The sequence below is a fragment of the Lonchura striata genome, chromosome 1A, assembly GCF_050655825.1.
Source record: "Lonchura striata isolate lonStrDom1 chromosome 1A, ASM5065582v1, whole genome shotgun sequence".
Taxonomy (NCBI): domain Eukaryota; kingdom Metazoa; phylum Chordata; class Aves; order Passeriformes; family Estrildidae; genus Lonchura; species Lonchura striata.
In genome coordinates, this window is record NC_140741.1 from 17,406,426 (window position 1) to 17,427,101 (window position 20,676).

The 20,676-nt window shown below is 40.2% G+C and overlaps 1 long non-coding RNA gene across 1 annotated transcript; it reads right to left on the bottom strand.

Moving 5' to 3' along the window:
* Positions 1-1,891: 1,891 nt before the first annotated feature.
* On the bottom strand, positions 1,892-9,690 carry LOC146763396 (uncharacterized). Its single transcript, XR_014952195.1, has 3 exons — positions 8,786-9,690; positions 3,730-4,745; positions 1,892-2,107 (listed from the first exon to the last, which is right to left on the bottom strand). It is a non-coding gene; the product is annotated as an uncharacterized LOC146763396 (long non-coding RNA).
* Positions 9,691-20,676: the final 10,986 nt, after the last annotated feature.

Below are 20,676 nucleotides of genomic sequence, written 5' to 3' on the forward strand. Positions count from 1 at the left end.
CTCCTCTAACACAATACCTTGTGATGCCAGTGAAGCTTTGGGCATTTCCAAAAGTGGGCTGGGAGATGAAAAACAGCAGCTCACAGGAGGAGTGGGAAGATGTTCCCACGACTGTGGCACTGCTTTATGGAAATGTCTGCTCTGTTCCACTGTGCAGCTCCAGGCTGAGCTGGGGCACATCTCCCTGTCCCCCACATCATTGCTTGGCAATCAAAATTCTGCCTCTCTGGAAGGAGTTTTTGAGGAGTTAAGACTGACCGTGAGATACCCACAAAACTGGGAACAGCCCAAGTGACTGGAGAGGCAGAAGCAGGAGTGCTGCGAGTGGGCAGGAGCTGCCTGTTGCTAGCCCAGGCTTTCCAATGCCTTTTGACTGCAGGAATGAGAACCTCCCCAACCCATTTATAGCACTCCCCTCTGGCAGCTACAGGTGGCTTCCAGGGAAAAGAAGGCAAGATGACTTTGAAGAGACTCATGACGGGAGGCAGCTGCTCTGACAGCAGGTTGCAAGTGGCACTTTGCATCAGATCTCCTTGGGCCAAGGCACGTCCAGCCTTGGCTCTTACTCCTCAAGGCCTCCCTGGTCTGTGCCCAGCTGTGCTGTGCATGCCATGGATGAGCCTGCTGGCCTAAGAATTGCTGCGCACACCATTCTGGTTCTCAGTGGAGCAATAAACACAGACTTTTCTTCTTAAGAATACAATCAGATAAGGACACATAGGAAGAGAAGTGTGTGGGTATGTAAAGACTGCTCCTCTATATGCAGCTGTCACCATTCAGTGTGATGGCTGGGAAATTGTCATCTCTGTGTCCCAGAAAGAGCACTCTTTATCTTTTCATGTGTTCTTTTAATCATCAGGGCCTCTGTAAGCCAACAAAGCTCCTGGAAACAGGGCTTCTTTAAAACTTCCAGAAATCAGTTTGTAGTCACAGGGAATAGAGAGAAAAATAACTGAAAATGAGGAATTTATAAAAAACTGCTCCTTCGTTTTTGCCAACATGAAAGCAAGAGCAGCTGCCTTGCAGAATATTGAAACAATAGAGATCTTCCATCCTGCAGCATCCAATAATGCTTTTTTACTCCTCTACGTGTTTTTAATGGATCCCAAAAAGAGAAAGTTGAAGTGTGGGTGCATCTAATAAAGGTAAAATAATACTTTAAAATGGAAGAGTTTATAAAGGCTAGATCTCAGACCTTTTAAAACATTATTTTCCCAAACCAATATAACAGGAAAGCCCATCTTAACACTAAATAAATGAAGATTATAAAGATACCAAGAGTGTGCATTAGGAAATGAGTAAATTTTTCAGTAACTGTAATATCGGAGCAATAAATATTCAACATGACTGGCAAAAGGAATATATACAAGTCTTCCTCTATTCTAAATTTCAAGATTGCATTAGTAATAGCACACTTATCAAGATCAAATTTTTTTGTTTATTACTGAACCTTATTGATGTTAATGTCTGCACAATATGTTTCTTTCCTATATACACTCTGTGCTATGAAGAGATAACATTTACAGGAAAGCTAAAACCAGCAGCAATGGGTAAAAATACCACAAGATGTCACTGCTAACCTGGCAAAACGGCTGCTGCTGCTAAGCTGCCAGACAGCATGCTATTAATTAATAATAAAAGGTATCTGACAGCTTTATTCTGATGAATTATGGGAATCCAAAGCAAAATTCCAAGTCTTTGGTTTATAAATTGTCATTGATTTTAATGTTCTTTGTAAAGTTGTGGCATGCAACAAATTTTCCTGCCAAATGCTGTTAAATAGTCATCCTTTGCTCCGAGTAGTACATTGAACTTGTTAGAGTGATGAGCAGAATGAATTGATGGTTGTCCATAAACCATTTATAACAGAACACAGAGCAGCAATCCCAACAATTATTGAATGCATTTATTAGAGCTTTTTTTTTTTTTTTTTTTAATACTCCACTGAACAGAGAGGGAGGGTTACAGGTAATGCAGGAGCAATTTGATGCCTCCTCTTGAATAGCACGTGGCTGGGGCCAGCCCCAGGATTTCTGAGCACCTTCTCCTGAAATTATTTGATTTCCCAGCATGGGAGATCTGGCACTATGAGAATATATTTCCCACCCTGTGGAAATAATTATTGTAAAGACAAGTTAATTTTCCTTTCTAAGAATTAACTACTAAATCTTGTGTTTCCTGAAAAACTTTCAAAATGGTTATAAAAATTGCAGTTAATTTTAAACTCAAATGTATATATTTTTGGTAGCATTCTCTATGGAACCAAAGCTGTGGAAAATTTACTTTTTCTCGTGTAGTGTCCTTTGTTAAACCTGACAACCACACAGAATTACCTTTGAGAGGGAAAATAACCCAAACCAACAAATTGCAAACAAGCACATTTCCAAATCTTTCCCTTTTTCTAGATCTTCAGCAAGATCAAATCCCTTTAGAAATTTAAACAGGTAGCAAAGTGGTGAAGGAGTTTGGACATGGAAGGACTGAAAGACTAGTTTAAAAACAAGAATCAGGTTGCTTATATGATACTGTTAACCAAAAATAGAAAGTGGAGGTGCAAGAAATCTTACAAGTAAACTTGCTAAAGTTTGCAGCACCATTTTGTAGAGGCAGGGTCAGAATCCACAGATTATATAAATTGATTTAGCTCAAAGTTTGTGGGGGGGGAAATTGATTTTTACAGCAGCTGAACATGGGGAGCTAAGTATGTTTTGTCAGTTCACTGAAGCTGCATGCATGCAGAACTGCTATGCTTGATTAAAGAAATTATACTCTTAAGCTTTGGTGTTTACATATTCCCATTTTCTAAAATCTTAGCAAGATTTCAGTTCATATGTGTAAAATCAGAAGAAGTGAAGATCTTGCCTGATATTTTTGGTTTTTTGCAAAAGCATTACTGAACAAGGAATTTTCTGGGTGTTATTCGTGGAACTGTCATTTCCAGATATGGTACATCAGCCTTAAATTTGAATATATTTTGTCCAAGGGGCTGCCACAATGTGAGTAATGTGTACTTTTTTCTTTTAAAAGGAACTATAATGAAAAGTTGGGAATAGAAATAAAGAAACAATTAGAAAGTTTTTGTAAAGCTGGCTCCTACTGACAGCTTGTCTGGAAACATTATAGTCTGACTTATAAACACTGTGTTTACTAACATTTCAAAATGCAGCCTATAATCTGTGTACACTTGTTATTTTATTAATGCTTTTTATTGCAAGTTACAGACAAATACAAATGTTTGACTACAGTGTGACTTGTAGGTATGGACAGATGTTGACACACTTAAAAAGCTTTTAGTTGTATAGACTCAGAGTATATTTAGATTTTAGTTCTGCAAAGCTGCAGCAGTGGGGGGAAAATATTTGTCAGTATACATTTATGCACGTTTTTAGTCTACAGGAGGTTTTGGTAAATGTGGGAAACCTGAAAGGTGGCGAGTGCTGGGTTAGACTGTTGTTTGCCTCCTCCTGGTGAGGAGGTTTGCCTCCCACTTGGAGCCCTGGCAGGCACCTCTGGCACTTGAAGGTGCTGCAGTGCCAGGGACAAGGGGATGCTTTGCTGGTTTGGGCAAAGGGGGAAGTTTGCACTGTCTCAGAGTGCTCTGCCAGTAATTCCAGGATTTCTGGCTGTGCAAACCCTCTCTGAAATCCCCGTAAGGAAATACAGCCGATTCTCCCCATTTAACACCTAAAACCCAAACAAACAGAACCTTCATATCCTTAGCCGTCTCACCGACATTAGCAGAACAAATCAACTCCAAACAGGCAGGTTGAGTGAGAATGATTTCTGGAGCCCGTGTCTCTGAGGAGTGCTTGGAAGTGCTGGATTTCATTTCAGAGGGCAGCTTTGGAAAGGAACAGCCAGGGCAGCAGCGGCTGCTGCCGTGCATCGTCCTTGTTCCTTGCAAACTGCTGGAGCCGGGCTAATTCACTGCAGCCCGAGCTCTGGCTCCCCTAAATGTTGTCACAGTTATCTGTGAGTCTTTCAAGCTCAGGGAAAAAAGGAGGTACAAATCTTTCTGTACATGCTCTCCCCTTGCATTTGAAAAAAAAGCAAAGCGAAAGAAAAATATATGAAAGGATCCCCTAGCCTCCCCAAAAGCTCTGAAAAAAATGGTTCACGCAATTTTTATGGGACCTCTGAGGACCTTGAATTTTTAAGTAATCTTTTTTGATGATTTTAGACAGACCATTAAGCTGAGGATAAAAGTCCCTCTGTTCAATATCTGGATACATTAAGCATTAGGCTTAAAATTTACAGCTTTCATTTTGACAAGAAAAATGGCATGTTTGGTCTCAAGTGCTACCTTGAACTGTTTTTCAACATTAAGACAGGTTGTCAGTCTGAGGGGAGGAGGTCTGGGCACCAGTGGCAGCTGCTGCTGCTCTTGCTGTGTGCACATGCAGGGACAGAGAGATGCAGCACTGCTGCCTGTCAAGAGCTGCAACTTGAGAACGCTTTGATTTTTTTCAAAGTAAATGGAAAATTATGCTGGTCCAGGGGAAGGCAGAAAGCAAAGGGGGTGTCATTTCTGACTGTAAATTAAACGGTGCATTCAAATATTTGAAAGAATGAAAACCAGGGGAAGATGGAAAATTGAGAATCATATTTCCAAGAAAGCTTTTGGGATTAGAGTAATGAAGAGTTTGACTTCCAGCTTCCCTGGTGCTGGTATTCCAGAATGACTTGCTTTTCTCAACATCTGAGCATCTTACCAAGCAGCAACCACTTTGAATTTTGTCCTGTGTCTGAAAGAGAGATAGAGAAGCAGACATATTTATTGGCAGTGTCCTCAGCTGGCAAGATATAGCAAGATGCCATTAGGAATCTGATAGGGAGACTTTCTCTATGTTAATTCAGTGCACAGCTTGTATAGCTGGTCTTAATAGTATTTTGTGTGGGGAGAAAAACAGCTCAGGCCATTCAGCAGTGGAAGATCACAAATGCTGTCTGCAGGCATTTCTTCTTTTGAGATTTGCCAAGGTTAACAGCTACTTTTGGTTTGGTGGATTATTAGGACCTTAAATAATCTTATTAATTAGAAGGGGCAGGGGGGAAGTGACCACCTCGTTCAGGATCATGCCCTGGTCCCTGGGAAGGTGTAGAACTGCCTCAGTTAAGGAAAGTGCCCATCTCACAAACCAGGTTTGCTGGGCTACATCACAGTTCAATGACTTTGTGTTTTAGTGAGGCAAGTGTTGAGGAAAGTTTGCAAAAATTTGCTTAATGGTAGTGGGTGAAGAGACAACTCCAGAAATAGATTAGCTTTCTGTTGCTTGGCTGAAGTCAGTGAGTTTAAGAGAACAAAAATTAATCCATTAATTGGTCATCCTCCAAATTAAAGTAGAGGTATAAAATAAAACAACTGTAAAGAAATGCCTCTGGGCTTTTCCCATGTGAGCAGTTAGTAACTGCTGCCAGCATATATGTCCTGGTAATGGTCACAAATCTTAGGGCAAAAAAGCTTTGATAACCAGTCCAAGAAAGATCTGAAGCACCTATAAAACTGCATCCTCTCTAGCTGCAGGAGGCAACACATGATCAGGCCCTGCAAAAGCAAGAGGCATATGACTGTTTTGCTGGCATTAGTCTGCATATATTGTCCCTGTTTCTATTAACTGCAAGCATCTTGTGATTTATCTGATACTTGAAAAGAAAGACAGAAACAAAAGGAGTTGTTGTTTATTTGTTTCTAGTTTTTTTTCCTTTAGAAGCAGTAAAATATTAACTCAGTGCAAGTACACTAGGCTGTTGTCTTCACACAGTCGAGAGATGACCTACCACCACAAACACCACTCACATGTTTCTCAGAGACTTTAGATAGGAAAATATCATCTCTGAAGTCACAAGAGAGCTGAGAAAGTGAGCTGTAACAGGGTCAATTAAACAGGCTTAATTACCATGGATCTTGTGAGTACTTGCCACCCTTTGGGTTAAGGTTTCCAGCCTGATCCAGGACCACACGTTGGGTCAGGAGTACTTAGAAATACTTCCATGCAAAAACTGCAGTTTGATGATCAATAATTCAAAGTAAAGAACACTCTTGCTGTCTCTCTCATTTCTAAAACATGACTGAAAATACCTAAGTGATTTAAAGTTAGTGGTCTTGATGAGCTGCTGCTTGGGATGGATGAAGTACTCTGAGCTGTCACTGGCTTGCTTTTGAGACACAAGAATTCTCAGGAAAAGGAACTGGGGTGTTTGGCTCTGTTATCTTTCCTTTAAGTCCCAGAAAAATTCTGACAGAAGTAACCAATAAAATTCTTTGCAAGCAGAGAGAAGTTAACAAGATGAATAGCCACAAATGGATTTGTCATGTCAAGGTGAAAAATCATGTCAAGGCAATCTAACTTCCTTTTGTGAGATGCTATCATACCCTGTGGATAAGGGAAAAGGAGAAGATGGCATATTTGCACTTTCTTTAGGCTTTTGTCAGTGTCTTGTGACATTTTGATAGGTAACCTGATGCTGGTGAAATTGCTGTTTATAGGGCTGTTTATGGAGCAAAATCAGTTAGGAGACTGAATGTAGAGAATTACCAGGGGTTTGCTGTCAAAATAAAGGGGTGGATTTAAGGTGTTCTGCAGGAGTCTGTCCTGGGTGCAGAGCTAGTCAGTATTTCTGATGTAATTTGGGTGACAAAAGAGAGCCTACTTAGTGAATTCCCATGTGATGTGGTGCTAGGAGAGACTGAGAGCACACAGAAGACCTAGATTAGAGCAGAAAGTACCTCTCATTTAAAAGAAATGCAATTTGATGGGAAGGGTTACATGTGTCACACTCAGGCTCATATGACCAGAAGTTTCAGCTGGGGGGAAAAGCCTTTGGTGGATGCTCTGTGGAGTAGGACCTGAGAGCGATGACAGGGCATAAGCCAAGTGTAAGTCAATAATGTCATGCTCTTCTGAAAAAGGCAAATATTTCAGAAAGAATCAACAGCAGTATAACCTGCATGACCCATAACATTTTTCTCCTTTTTTTGGCATCTGCAATACCTTAGCTTTAAGGCTATTGTGTAGTGCAAGTCAAGAAAGATGTGGACTGGCTGGAGAAAATACAGAAGAGAACAGTGATTGTGATCAGAGGTCCAGGAAATGTCACCTGTGAAGGGAAAGTAACTTAATTTCCTCCTAAGACTGGGGTGCATGTGGCAATGATATGCAACTACAGAAAAGTAGAGGGACAATGCAGGAGAGGTTGTGGGAACTCCATCATTGGGTCTCTTAGAGAAAACATAAACATCAGGATTGATACAGGAAGATATGAGAAACCAGCCTGTTCCCTGGCAAAGGCTGGGGACACCATGTTAGGTGGAAGCCTCACACAGGATCTCAGTCATACCTAATTTTTTTGAATGTAAATTTTTTAGAAAACCTTTGGATTGACTAATTTGAGTCTGGATGTCCTAGTTCAAACAGGTAAAGAAACAGTCATCACTGTGTAATACTCAGAAATCAAGGGAGAGTTTATTTAATATACATGTGTGCAGGGACTAACAATAATATTTCTAGAAAGAAACCTTTGGGTCTGACAGATGTATAACGAAAGGTTCAGTTTGGAAGTTTGACTTTTATATATCTAAATATTGTAGAGTGGAAAATACTGCTGAGGAATGTTGATATTATTTGCTCTCCTACAGTGGTCACAGCTCTGACTTATTCTTTGACTGCAAGCAAAGACAGAAAAATGAGGATCCCAAATCTAAAAAGGGCAGTATTTAAAGAAATCCTTCTAAATTCTGTTTTCAAAAGTGATCCAGGCACTTAAGAATCTACACGCCACTGAATTTAAACTCACTTTTGAAAGCCTGATGGAGATGGGTTATCATCTTTGGATGGATTTCAAGCAGTGGGAATAGCTCCTGCAGTCACTTTCATTGCAAGAGTTGTGTGAATGTTTGTATTTGCCATCCAATTCCAAACTCATATTTGCAGGAGAATAAAACCAGAGAGAGTGTGGGACAGCAGATGAGTCTGACGGCTCTAAATCACGAAAATCAGTGGTGTAAAACAGGCTGAGTGATCAATACTGTCCATCTCACTATGTTTTGCTATTTGACAGTTTCACTCCAGCCACTGTGAGACAAGTGGTCCTGGCAGAGAAATGTAGGGACAGAGACTGGAAGAGAGTTTCAGCTCCTCAGGTTATTTCACAGGGCAGGTGAGCCTGGAGAGAAAGCCAAGGAAAAAGTAGCAGAAGTAGTAAACTCTTTTTTTTTTTTTTTTTTTTTTTTAAAGTGAGGTAGGCAGGACATGATGCTAAAATGCTAAGAGCTGAAGGATCAGGATTTTTAACTGTGGGTCTCCATCATAATATTTCAGTTTTCCACACTGAAAAGGGCAGAGAAGGGCAGGTAGTTCTAAGTGAGCATCAACATGGAAGGTAACATCAGAAATACAGAGACAGATGGGAAGAAAGAGGGGAGATGAGATTTTACCTAGAGTAGATTGTATTGAGATGGAACAAAATTCCAGCAAATTAAAAAGCAGGGGCATGAAACTTGGAAAAAGAAGGGGAGTTTCTGGGAAAGTCAGGAGAAGAGGAACTGGGGGCTGAAAAATTAGTATTATAAACATGTAAATCAAAATGATTGACACATAATTCAGTGAAATGGTCAATCCTTTTCTGCCTTCACTGGGATTTAAATGTATCTTTGCATGTGTTTGTAAGTGCCATTCCTGCATACTACCACTGTTGTCCCTTCACTTGGTGAACTGAACTACTGTGAGTTTTCTAAAATCTGACCAACACTAAATGACTGAAGCCAGAAGATAAATATCTGTCTTACCTTAAAAACATGCCAGCTCGTCAGACTCTTACTACCGCAACCAGCAGTGAACCCTGCTGCTTTTCAGGAGATGTGTTTGCAGAATGGCTCTGAAACGGCAGCACATCCTTCTTAAACTTGAGTTTGAGTGGAGTCTGAGCAGAGCATTTGCTTTTCTTCATGGCTTCGCTTCTTTTTCCTGATTCTATTGAGTGCAACTTATTTGTGCTTTGGACAAAAAACTGGGATTAGCTAGAGGAGTTTTAGTTGGCTGGCCATTGGTTCTAAATGGCAAAGAAAAAATATCTTCAAAGCAAAGTGCATTTCAATAAAAAAAAAGAAGAAAGAGACATGAAGACTTTACTTAGGTCATGAACTAAGAGAGAGAATAGCTGTGTCAACAATAATTTATTTTTAGGTTTTTATCTTAATCCAAGTATAGGAAAATTAAGGATTTGTAAGATATGCCCTTAAATATTCAGAAATCACTGTTGCACTGGTTGTTCAGTTTAGAGCAGCATTAAATGAAGCAGGTCTCCATCTGGGTGATGGCCTTAACTCCAGGGGATTGTATGGAAAACACACAATATTTTAACTAAATAAGATTTACAATGTAATTTTCAGAGAAGAGGAAATAATGTTGTTTGTTTTATGTGTGTATGAGCTGAGGAAATGGTGTATTGCCTATGGTAGCACAGCAATTTGGGCAGGAGTCCTGAATGGAATAATGGTGATAGCTCTGCAATCCTCTTCCAGTCACTAGGCAACTCTGCCTATCACAAATGCTGTGTAGCATCTTCAAACAAGTCCCAGTTTTGAATTTTTTAATGGAACTTTCAAAGAAATCTGCATGAGTTAAACATTCATAAACCAAAGAAATTAAAAGACTCTGGCAACTTTGAAATTCCAGCTCTCACTCCTGAAGATAGCAGTTGTGGCATTCTTTTAAAATGCTGAAGGGGAGTTTGTGAATCTGGGCATCACACTGGGCTCTTAGAACCATATCTCTATTTCTGCCCACTAGAGGAGGATCAGGGCTAATAGGCATTTTTGGAGAAGACCTTTCTTTAACCCAATATGTTTTATATTGCTTTAAGACTTCCACTGCAGCTTTGCTTTCCTTTCTTATTGGTATTGCATCTTTAGTATTACCCATCTCATTGCTTGAGTCACATAGGAATTTCTCTGCTGTTGCAAATAATGACAAGAAAGATAACAGCTTGTACTGCAGGGGACATATACAATGATTCACAGTCTCTTGCAGGCCAGGTTTCAGTGGGTGCAATATGCAGACTGGCACAGCTGAGTTAATTCTATATGCAGTGGCTCCTGTTCATGTGTTCAGAAGCTGGAGATCCCAGCTGCCTTGTAGGTGAAAGTCACATCAATACACATGTGTATTTATACATATATTTATGTTTGTTTGGCTCAGTGAGGATATCAGAGTGCTCATTTTGTTTTAGTTTTTGAACAGCAGTAAAAGAGAAAGCTCAGATAAAACAGTTTTTGCTTGCTGGCCAGCAACACTGCTCCTGGAAGGATGATCTCCCTGAAGAAAGGCAGAGAATAAAAGAAGTTTCTCCTGTAGCAGCAATAGAAGAGAGATGAGTGAAGGGACACTAATCCTGCAATCCAGAAAAGGTTCTTGGGTAGCCTTTTTTAAGGAATTAATCATTGGTAGGCTGGCACACATGCTGGGTGAGGCAAAAGAGTTGGTGAGGGACCCTGCTGTCATAAATGTTTTTCTGGAAGAAAGCTGCACTGGGAAAATTGTGTGGAACAGGAGGAAGCCATAACTATGGACAGTCCCAGAGAAGCACACAAAGGATGCACTGTGGGAAGGAGCAGCAAGCCTACCTGCACAAGTTCCACATTTCTTGCTTCTCATTTTCTGTGCATGTAGCTGCTTTTTATGACACATTTATGACTCACCCTTCTTGGGCAATGCCAATCTACAGTGATGCTCCAAAATCTTGTTTATGAGAAATGGCCTCCTAGGTTCTGTGTTCCAAATTTACACCCTACCTTTCAGTACATGTTGCTAAAGCAGGTGTCTTGCTAAGGAGCTCAAACTACAGACAGGGAGATCACAAGTTTTGCAGGTGGCCCAGGTCAGTCTTGGTATCCTATTACTTGTGTTTCATCTCTCCATTTGGCATAACTTTCTTTTCTGTTTTTCTCTTGCCTGTAAAATATTTAAGGGAGGTTTTATCTTCAAGCAGGTTGAACACTATAACGTCTTTTCTGCTCATGGACCAGTGAGCACTCCAGCTTGTCAGTATTAAATTACTATCAAACTCTTTAGTACCTGTCTAATTAAAACAACTTGCTTGCTGATCTCTTCATGCTAAAGCAAATGAAATCCTAATAAGGAAAAGCAATATATCACTTAGATCAAAAGAAAATTAGTAACTATAACATAACCATCCCTTATATTTTTTTCCTTTTTCTTGAAGTGGGGGAGGAGAATGGCAGGCAATTCCTGCTTTCAGATAAAAACATATGTTCAGTCATAACCTTCTAATTGATTCCCTGTACTAGCAAAATCCCTGTGTTCTACTGTAGTGAGATGGAAATTTCCATAGCTGAGAAATATAATTCGAGGGATGGAGCATGGGGAGGGGAACAGGAGATGGCAAACTGAGGGAAGGGAGCACGATGGGGAAAGGGAATGTACCCCTAGAAAGTGTTGGACTGAATGTTTTGCAATCGCTTTCTTGACTAAAGGGGGATGCTCTGTGGAAGTCCCCAGTCCTTTTGTTTGGTTCCATTAAATTGCCCAAGCATCCTTGGGGAAGGGGCTGTCTCAGCCTCTTTGATGCTCTTGGGTTATGGATAAAAATAGAAGAGAAAATACCTCCTTGTTCCCAGCCTATTTGCATAGTTCTTCCTAGAGCAGAATGGTCTGTTCTTCTTCCACCAACAAAGGCTCCATTTGTCTTGGGGTACTGACTTGTTCTATGAGGCCTTCCAATCTTTTCCCTTTTTTTTCCTTTTTTTTTTTTCCCCTTTCCCTGACCCGTTCTCTCACTGAGCTGTAACACACTTGCCTCTGGCTAGGAATATTAATGAGCATTTCTTTTCAAGAGCTTATGCAGATTCCACTTTGTGAATCAGCTGGCAAGAGGCACTGTCCAAGGCACTTACCCAGAATGGTGCCCAGGGGCAGATCCTATGAGTACATGGCATATCTCATTCCCCAGCCTGAGAATAAAAGGTCAAGGAGTTGGCCTTCTAGTCTGAGGTGCCTTGCATGGCATGGAGGGTTCAGGGAGCCCTTCATACAACAAAGGTTATTTAAATAACTCCAATGTCTCCAAAAAAATGTGTAATGTGCAAAAAAATGGGGAACTTAGCAGCTTAAGTGGTTCATGAGCATGAGTCTTTTCCTTTTGCTTGTTCAGATCTGCTCCAAGTCAGAAAATACATAGAACATTAAAAGTGTCTAAGTAGGGTTCAGTAGCAGGCATGAAATTAATTTAGTTGGTTAAATGAGAGTGCATTTTTTGGTAGAAGGCTCTTGACCACACTGCACAGTTTAATTGAATATAAACAGACTTGAGCAATGAAATTCAAAAATCCTGGGCAGAGTGGTCCACAGAAGTGTTCCACTCCTGTCTGCTGGAAAAGATGGGCCATTTATGAGGAGGGGTCTGGGTAACAGTACAGAGGAATGCACACTGCTTTTTATTTGAATCCAAATTGCTCTTTAATGGCATAAATCCGTGTTTGTCCTCCTCTGCATCCTCCTGTCATCTTGGCCTTTGGTGGTGGTGGCTCAGAACATTGGTCTTTATGCTAGAGATGTTTTTTTCCATTGAGTTTTGCCCACCACTCCCAGCCATGGCACTGGGAGCATCAGTCAGCTTCTGGTTGACATAAAAAGTCTGAAAGAACAGATACCAAATAATCTGCTGGGAAGTCTTTTCTCAAATGGGGCTAAATCTGATGTCAAGTGAAGGAGCAGTTTAAATTGCCCCAGGTAATCCTTCTCACTGGGGCTCTCAACCCTGGGAGGAGAGGTTGGCATAATTTGACTGCAAAAAATGGACAGTATTTTGCCTGTAGGTGTCCAAACCATCATGACTTTACCTAAGAAACAGAGAAAAGATAATTGTCACAATCAGTGTTCTTAAAGGATTTGTATGCTTCCTTCCATCTTGTGTCCTGAACAGGATGATGGCAAAAAGGATCACATTTTTTTGCAATATTTTGCTATTTTTAACTGTTTGTCCCACTGAAAACAGAAAAAAATAGGTTATTTAATATAAACATGGCCGAAGAAAAGTAAAACTGAACTGGAGTTTTTATTTAATTTACATCCTTCCATCTGCCAACATGGGTCAATTCCTGTTCAAACTCTTGACTCATTCCTGGGCTGAGATATAGGGCTTATCAAATTCTATCACATTTCAGATAGCCACTAGATAAACCCCTCCTCTGTACTCTGTACTTCTTTTCTCAAGAAAAAGAAGTGGTGATCCAAGGACTGGCATGTTTGTCAGGCAGTGGAAAACTAAACTTTATTTCTGTGTTCTGCTGCAGGGCTCCACTCAGTTTTGGGCCACTTCCTTAATCTCTATATGATGAAGCATCTCCTGCAAAATTAAGGCTAATAGCATAAATAGGCATGTTCTGACAATATATATAAACCTTTTGACAGGAATGGAGTGACATTAGCAAAATCCAAGGTTGGATTTCAGGAAATTCCTATTATGTCTGAAGCCAACAAAAATCAAACTTCTAGAGCTCAATGTGTTAATGATCCCAAATCACCAACAGGAATGATTGCCTAAGAAATGGTATTATTTGGAAGGGAGGACAGAGAACTCTAAACTTTTGTAGCCCAGTGCTGGAAGCTGTTGCCATCCATTTAGGTGACCACTCCCCAGGCAGTGTCACATAAAATTTTTTGGCCTAAAGCTCTTTGGGCTTTTACAGTTAACAGGTTTTCTTCACGTCATGGCACAAAACTCCTATTGTCATGGTTTGACGCTGGCCAAATGCCAGGCAGCCACAAAGAACACTCATTTTTTTTCTGCTGTAGCTGAGCAGAGGAGGGGGAAAAACCCAAAAATGAAGGGCTCATGAGTTGAGATAAAGTTTAGGAGAAAACACCCTATGGGCAAAACCAGCTTAAACTTAAAGGTACAAAGCAAATTTATTATTAGCAGAGCCAGAGGAGGATAATGAGGAATAAGAGAAACCTTTAAAACACATCCCCAGCCCCTCCCTCCTTCCCATCAACAGCACAGGGAGACAGGGTGTGGGAGCTTTGGTCAGTTCTTCACTCAAAATCTCTCTTCAGTTTGCTCAGGGAGGGGAATCTCTTCTGTTATGCCATGGAGTCCTTCCAGAGGAAACTAACATAAAGACTGATTACACTTAGGAAAAAAATTGCATTGTAGCTGTAGTAGAAGATATGGCAAAAAATGCAAGCAAAATTACTAAAACCATGATAGGAGTTCAGTGGAGCATGATACTGCTGGAGAGAGGAAGATTTAAATACCAGTAGTGAGAATATGGAAGAAATATCCCTAATGTAACTGCCCCTTTCCAGAGTTGATTTTTTTTCTTGTTTCACTTGAAGACCTTAATCTTTCTTCCCTGTCTTCAAGATGTAGTTCTCTCAGGAAAAGAGTTTTTCACTCAGCCCCTTTCCAGAGCTGATTTTTTTCTTGTTTCACTTGAAGACCTTAATCTTTCTTCCCTGTCTTTAAGATATAGTTCTCTCAGGAAAACAGTTTTTCACTCCTGCCTCAGGTTTTTAGATTGATTCAGTTACCCATTGTGGAGCACACATGGCATCTCAACTGAGAGGCATTTTTGGAGGTGCTACAGATTTTATCTGTCAGCATAACATATCAGAATGGCATTATTCTAAACATATTTCTTAGCATGACATAAATTTTCTGCAGCTGATTGTGACACTTGGGTCTGTAAAGTTATTGTTACTTTTTTCCCTTTTGCTGAAAAGCTATTCCAGGAAAACTGCTCACTATGATGTCTGGTAAAATCTAGGGCTTGTATTTTAGTTTGATGTACACCCTAGTGCCAGTTAATGTCAGGTGAATCACACAAGTTAGAGATGGAAAACGCCTATTAGAAAATGGCAGGCCATGACTGTTTTCTCAGTGAATTCTCAAGTGCTTTGTCTCATCTAGTTTTAAATTACCTGCAGTTGAGGTGTCTCTGGGGGGAGGGGAGCTATTCCACAGCCTAATCTACCTTGCCATTAGGAAATGTTTGCTCCTATTCAGACTACACTTTTCTGTTGCTTATTCTTATCAAATTACTTCTATTCACTGCTTGATGTTGCTAAACTCTTTCCATTCCTCTCATATATTTACTCTTTCCAGACTTCAGTCCATAAATCAATATTCCTATCCTTGTTTATTATATGCCCCTATACCCAGTACATTTCTTTGCTTTTGTATCATCTCATAATCCAGGTTCTCCTCTTCCAGGACCTCTTCCTGATGTCAGGTCTCCAAACTGAAATGATTTCTGTAGGAACAGTGTCCTTCACAGACACAAACTCTCATGGTTTGTGGTGAGAGGTCATTTTGACCGACACTGGCATTTCTTGTTCTCTTAGCACTGCTCTGTCCCACTCACTGGTGGTCAAATGCTTAAGGACCTTGGTTAGAAATATGTGAGGAAGAAGAGGCATTTTAGAGTTCCAGGAATTAGAGTTGGATGACTCAAGATGTCCAGCTAGGTGAAAAATGGGATAGGCACCTCCACATCTCCTTCCACTGAAAAGAACTCAAGCCATTTTAAAGCCTCCTTTGTGGAAGACTTCAAATGATCTTATGGAAGACTGGAGTGTTTGATAGTCATTTGTAGTTGAAAAAAATAATTGTGGAGAGACCTATGCCAGTGTTTGCAATGAGGCTATTTCTTACTTCAGAGCACTTTAGGAACCAGCCCTTTCACTGCCCGAGGACTTGCTGAGCTCTCCTGGTCCCTCTGATCCCCAGGTGCTAACACACACCTTGAATTCTTTACTGTGAATGGTTTGAAACACAACCAACCTCCAAATTCAGGACAGGAATCCTGCACCAGTCATCTCTGTAATTAAGAGAGACTGTGGTCAGCCCCTGGGGTGACAGGTAAAGCTGAACACCAGGTTCATAATTCGTATGAATCTTCTCTTTTATGTTTTCGTTAATGAAGGATAAATGTGAGACAGATTTCTTAATTCCTCACATACCAGGGAAGATTAGTATTTAACCAACTTTAAAAAAAAAAGAATCCAGGATAAGAAGGGAAATATTTTTTTCCAGCTTTTCTCCTGGTAAGGAGGAGTCCTGTTTTGTCATATTTTCTTTCTTTGTATTTAGCCAAAATTACTATTGTTGCAAATAATGGCAAAAACACATTTGCTCTCCTTTCATAAAGTAAACTCTAGGCACTCAACCCTAATTGTCACCTCTTGCTAACAATGCACTTTTCCAGGCCATTTCCATGGTTTAGTTAGAGAACAAAAAGGCAAAAAAATGCATATGAGAGACTGCAAATGCACTCTGACCATGAAAGAAGACCAAATGATTATTCATTAATTTAAATCTCTGTCTAAATGCGGATACCTTTTCATAGATCTTGAGAAACCCTTATGACAAATACAGAGCCCTGTTCATGCCTATGGTTAATTTAGGAAGTTCTATGTCTGCCAACAATAGCAACTTTAGGAAAATGCAAAATTCATCAAGAACTGGAGGAAGCTCAAATAAAGTGAGCGAGTTTTGGATAAATAGCTACACTTCTAGTCTGTGTCCTAGGCTGAAAGCTATCTCTGGCCACTCTAGATTTGCTTGGTTTTAGTTGCTGTGTTTCAAAATTAAAGGGTCTTAAATTATGTTCATTGGCCTGGTTTTAGATTCAGGCAGGTGTACCTGCGTGCAGTGTTGTTACCTTCAATAATGTGCTGTAAGTGCAGAAAGAATCCACTTCACTGCCTACTCTTGGTTTGCCCTTCACATATTCCATGTGCTAGGTGAGGCTGGATCTAAATTCTGCATGAAGACCCTCTTGTTTCTGAAGCACCCTGGGGAATCCTGTGATAAAATGGGAATTCTGTGGCAGCTACAAATAAGTTCAGGTCCAGTTCCTTTGTACTGAATTAAATATGTACATGAATAATACAATTGGTACAGTAAACCTTGTAGTTAACATCATCAAATAAAATTCTTAAAATGTGTTCCTTACATTTCCAACATGCCACCAAACTTTGTTTCAATAATGTATGTCTGCACTGTAAAAGCTTTCTATAGAAAAAAATAAAATAAGATCAATTTTAGTTTTGTTATATTCTGTATGTGAAATAACTTGGCTCCTGGACACCTGGCACATGTTATAAAATCAATCACAAAATGTCTTGGGTTGGTAGGAACCTCCAGGAACATCTTGTTCTAACTTCTTGTCATGGGCAGGGACACCATCCACTGTCCCAGGCTACTCAGAGCCCCATCCAGCCTGGCCTTGAGCTCTTCCAGGAATGGGGCAGCCACAGCTGCTCTGGACAAACTCTGCCAGTGCTCACCACCCTCACAGGGAGGAATTTCTTCCCAATATCCCATCCAAACCCACTCTGTCAGTGTGAAGCCATTCCCCTTGTCCTGTTTCTCCAGGCCCTTGGAAATAGTCTTTCTTCATCTTTTTTGTAGGTTCCCTTCAAGTTCTGGAAGGCTCCAATTAGGTTACCCTGAAGCCTTGTCTTGTTTTGGTTGAACAATCTCAATTGTCTCTAAATTCTGACTTGCAAAGAGCAATATTTCACTTTTAGACTGACCTTTGCCTGTATGTTGCAGTTGTTTCTGAGGCTGTCGATGCTGTGTAACACCCTGGAACAGGGGATGCCATACAGACCCCAAGTCAGGGCAGGCTTGGATCCCAGAGGTGAGCCATGCATAAACTCATGTCCAGGAGAAAGCTTCTGTGGAGAAGAGAACCAATGGGAAATGCAGGGATTTGTTCACAGCTGCAGCAGCAGAGCTGGCTCTCAGGGCTGCTTCATTCAGTCACTTTCAGTGTGCAGCAGGGTGACACAAACCCTCTTGGATGGTTGTTCCCCTTTTGTTTTTAAGAAGAGGTGTAGTATTTCACAGTGACTTCCTTAGGGATAGTTCTAGGATGTGTTTTGCAGTGTAAATTGCAAAATTTATAGGAATATGCTTAAAAGTTATTGAAGTATCCCTGTCCATTTCCTAGTGGTACAGACACTTAGTGTGTATATACTGAACCTAGTGGGTGGCCACATAATTAATGAAATCTTTCCAGGACTTGGTAATGGGCTCTATCATTTTCTTTCTGGTTAATAAGAAAATGACTGGGCTTACAGAAAAATTCAGCTGGAGTTTTTTAGCTCTGGAGCTAAAAAGCACTGTTTTAAGTCCCTCTTTAATATGAACATGAATTCTGATGAAACACAAAAGCAGAATATGTCAGTCCAGCAATATGGTGTTTCACCTTTTATAACATGAGAACAATGTTATTTTGCTTATAATTCTTGTGCCAGGGCAAATTATCCATTTAGGTTTTATTCTTCTCTGTTTTCCAGTATCATAGAAAGGTAGAGATTTGGTCAGGTCAGGTCCCCTTGTTCTTCACTCTTAATGTGAAGAGTAGTATTTTGTTGGACAGGGTCCTCATGTGAAAGAATTAGCCTCTTTTTCTATAATGCCATTTAAAATGTTTCTTTTATAATTAGGTTTAAATTGAGGCAATGAATACAGGCAGAGAATCAAGCTTGGTACACTCAAACAGAAACCGGGAAGGGAATATTATTTGGGATGTGTATCAGGGTCAATGTATAACAGCATGCCTGGGCTCCTATCCTTTTGCCACAAGTTTCTGTCTCTGTCCGTAGAATTAGTTTAAACAGCAGAAATCCTTATTACTGGGGCAAACCCATCCTTTGTGTCTGTGGGTGGAAATTCCCATGATTTCAGTGTGACTGCCCATTGCCTACATGTGGATGCATTTACTCCATGGGAAGGGAGCTCTGGCCCACAGTTTCAAAAGTGGGTGTTTAGCAGAACTTTGTATAACATTTTTGCACTCGCTCTCTAACGTAAAAGATGATACGAGGCAGTGGTACTGGCAGGACTTGCTCACACAGATGTTGTTGGTAGTTTAGATAAACAGTAACACCTAGGATGCCAGATGTTGTGATTCATCCCTGGTGCTTGCCAAACTGTAATTCATATTACATGAGGGGCTACTGGTTATTTATTTCTCATCCCACCAGAAGTTTAATTGACTATTTCTCCACCTATTTTTGTTTTCCTCTCTGCTCTTTCTTTCTCTTATTTACTCTTCTTCTACCTACCTTAATATTCATTTTGGCCTGAGCATGGAGAAATCCCATCAGCCACCCAGGGACCAAGTACCCTAGGCCAGACTATCCTACTTAAGACTTAGTGATAGTATCCAAATAATTTTGCATTTGCCAGCTGAGAGGTGGGTGAGGGGAGCAGATGAAAACCCTGCCAAGAAGCTTTCTGTGGTGGATACCAGAATAAGTCAGGTAGATGCCCAGCCCAACCTTTGGTGTGTAATTAGCTGATTCAATATCCAAAAGAAGCAGGTAACTGTTGTGGTCTGTGAATCCTCTGCCAGGGTAGATAGTTTACAGCTTGCAGATATTTCTCTACTGAGGGAGGATATCATGAGCTCTGAGCAGTAAAACACTGTTTTCTTAGTATTCAAAAGGAATGGCTGTTTTTTTTTTCTTCAGGGATGTTCTTGGCATTGTTCTTGTTCTTTTCTTTGCTATTTCTTGCAAGTATTGTGAAAACTATTGATACAGTATGCAAATTCAATGCAGGAAATGTAATGTTATATAAGTGCAATTATCTTTTATTCAAAGATGTTTTTATTTGCCCCTACATATTTTAGTCCTATAAAAAAGAAACACAATTGTATACATTGTCAAAAAGAACAAAGTCAGAGGAAGATGGTCTAAAGATCAGAGAGTAAAAAGAAATTGAGAAATTAGAGAAACAATAATAAAAGGAAAAATATGGGTATCACTGGAAAGGCACAGAATGGGACCCTTTCAGGAAGAAAAAATATCCCTGGCTGTTGCCATTTGAGGAGAACTAGACATGGAAAGAAGAGAATGGAAAATAAGATCAAAGCTGTGAAGCCATTTCTCCTCCCTTCTTTTCAGTGTCATTTTATAAGGAATACAGGGAGAGGGGGAGGTGAGGGGAAGGGGGCCAGGAATCCTAGCAACCAAAATAGTATGGATGCAAACACCTTTAAAATGTGCAACTGCCAGCAAAAGTTCTCAGAGGGTCAGCTCACTTCTTCTGTTCCTGGGCTGAGCAGGATGTGCTCACAACAGCACCATGACTTTGTTTTCTTCACTTCCTAAGATGGAAAGTTATTGTTTTTATGTCTGCAATATTTTGATACACAAATATTCCTCTTAAATGTTGGGGAATGAAAAAAAAATTGCTTGGATGTAGATAGTTTGAAGAAACAGCTGGAGAAGTACAGGAGGAAGGGAAAGTGTTTTGTACAAGTTGTTAGGGTTCTTTTTTTATACTCTGTCAAAATTTCCTTTTCTTTTCTAAAATCTGTGTGTTTTCTTCCAGTAACCTTTTTTTTCCGCAGTTGAATCTCTCCTTATTGTTTTCATTCAAAACAGGAGTTTGGACAAAAGTCACAGGAACTCTGTGTATGAGATCCTTTTCTCTTCATAGTCTTTATTCAATTTGCCCCACTTTTTGCTCTCTCTCCCACACATGACATTCCCTATTGAACCACTTCTTTCTTGTCCTTTTTTTTTTTTTTTGCTTTGTTCTTTATATTTTTTTTTCTGCTCAGCACTTTCCAGTAAATATCTCTGTTCTTCACTGCCAGTACAACTGGAAGGCAGGTGTTGGCTCCTTCCATTCACT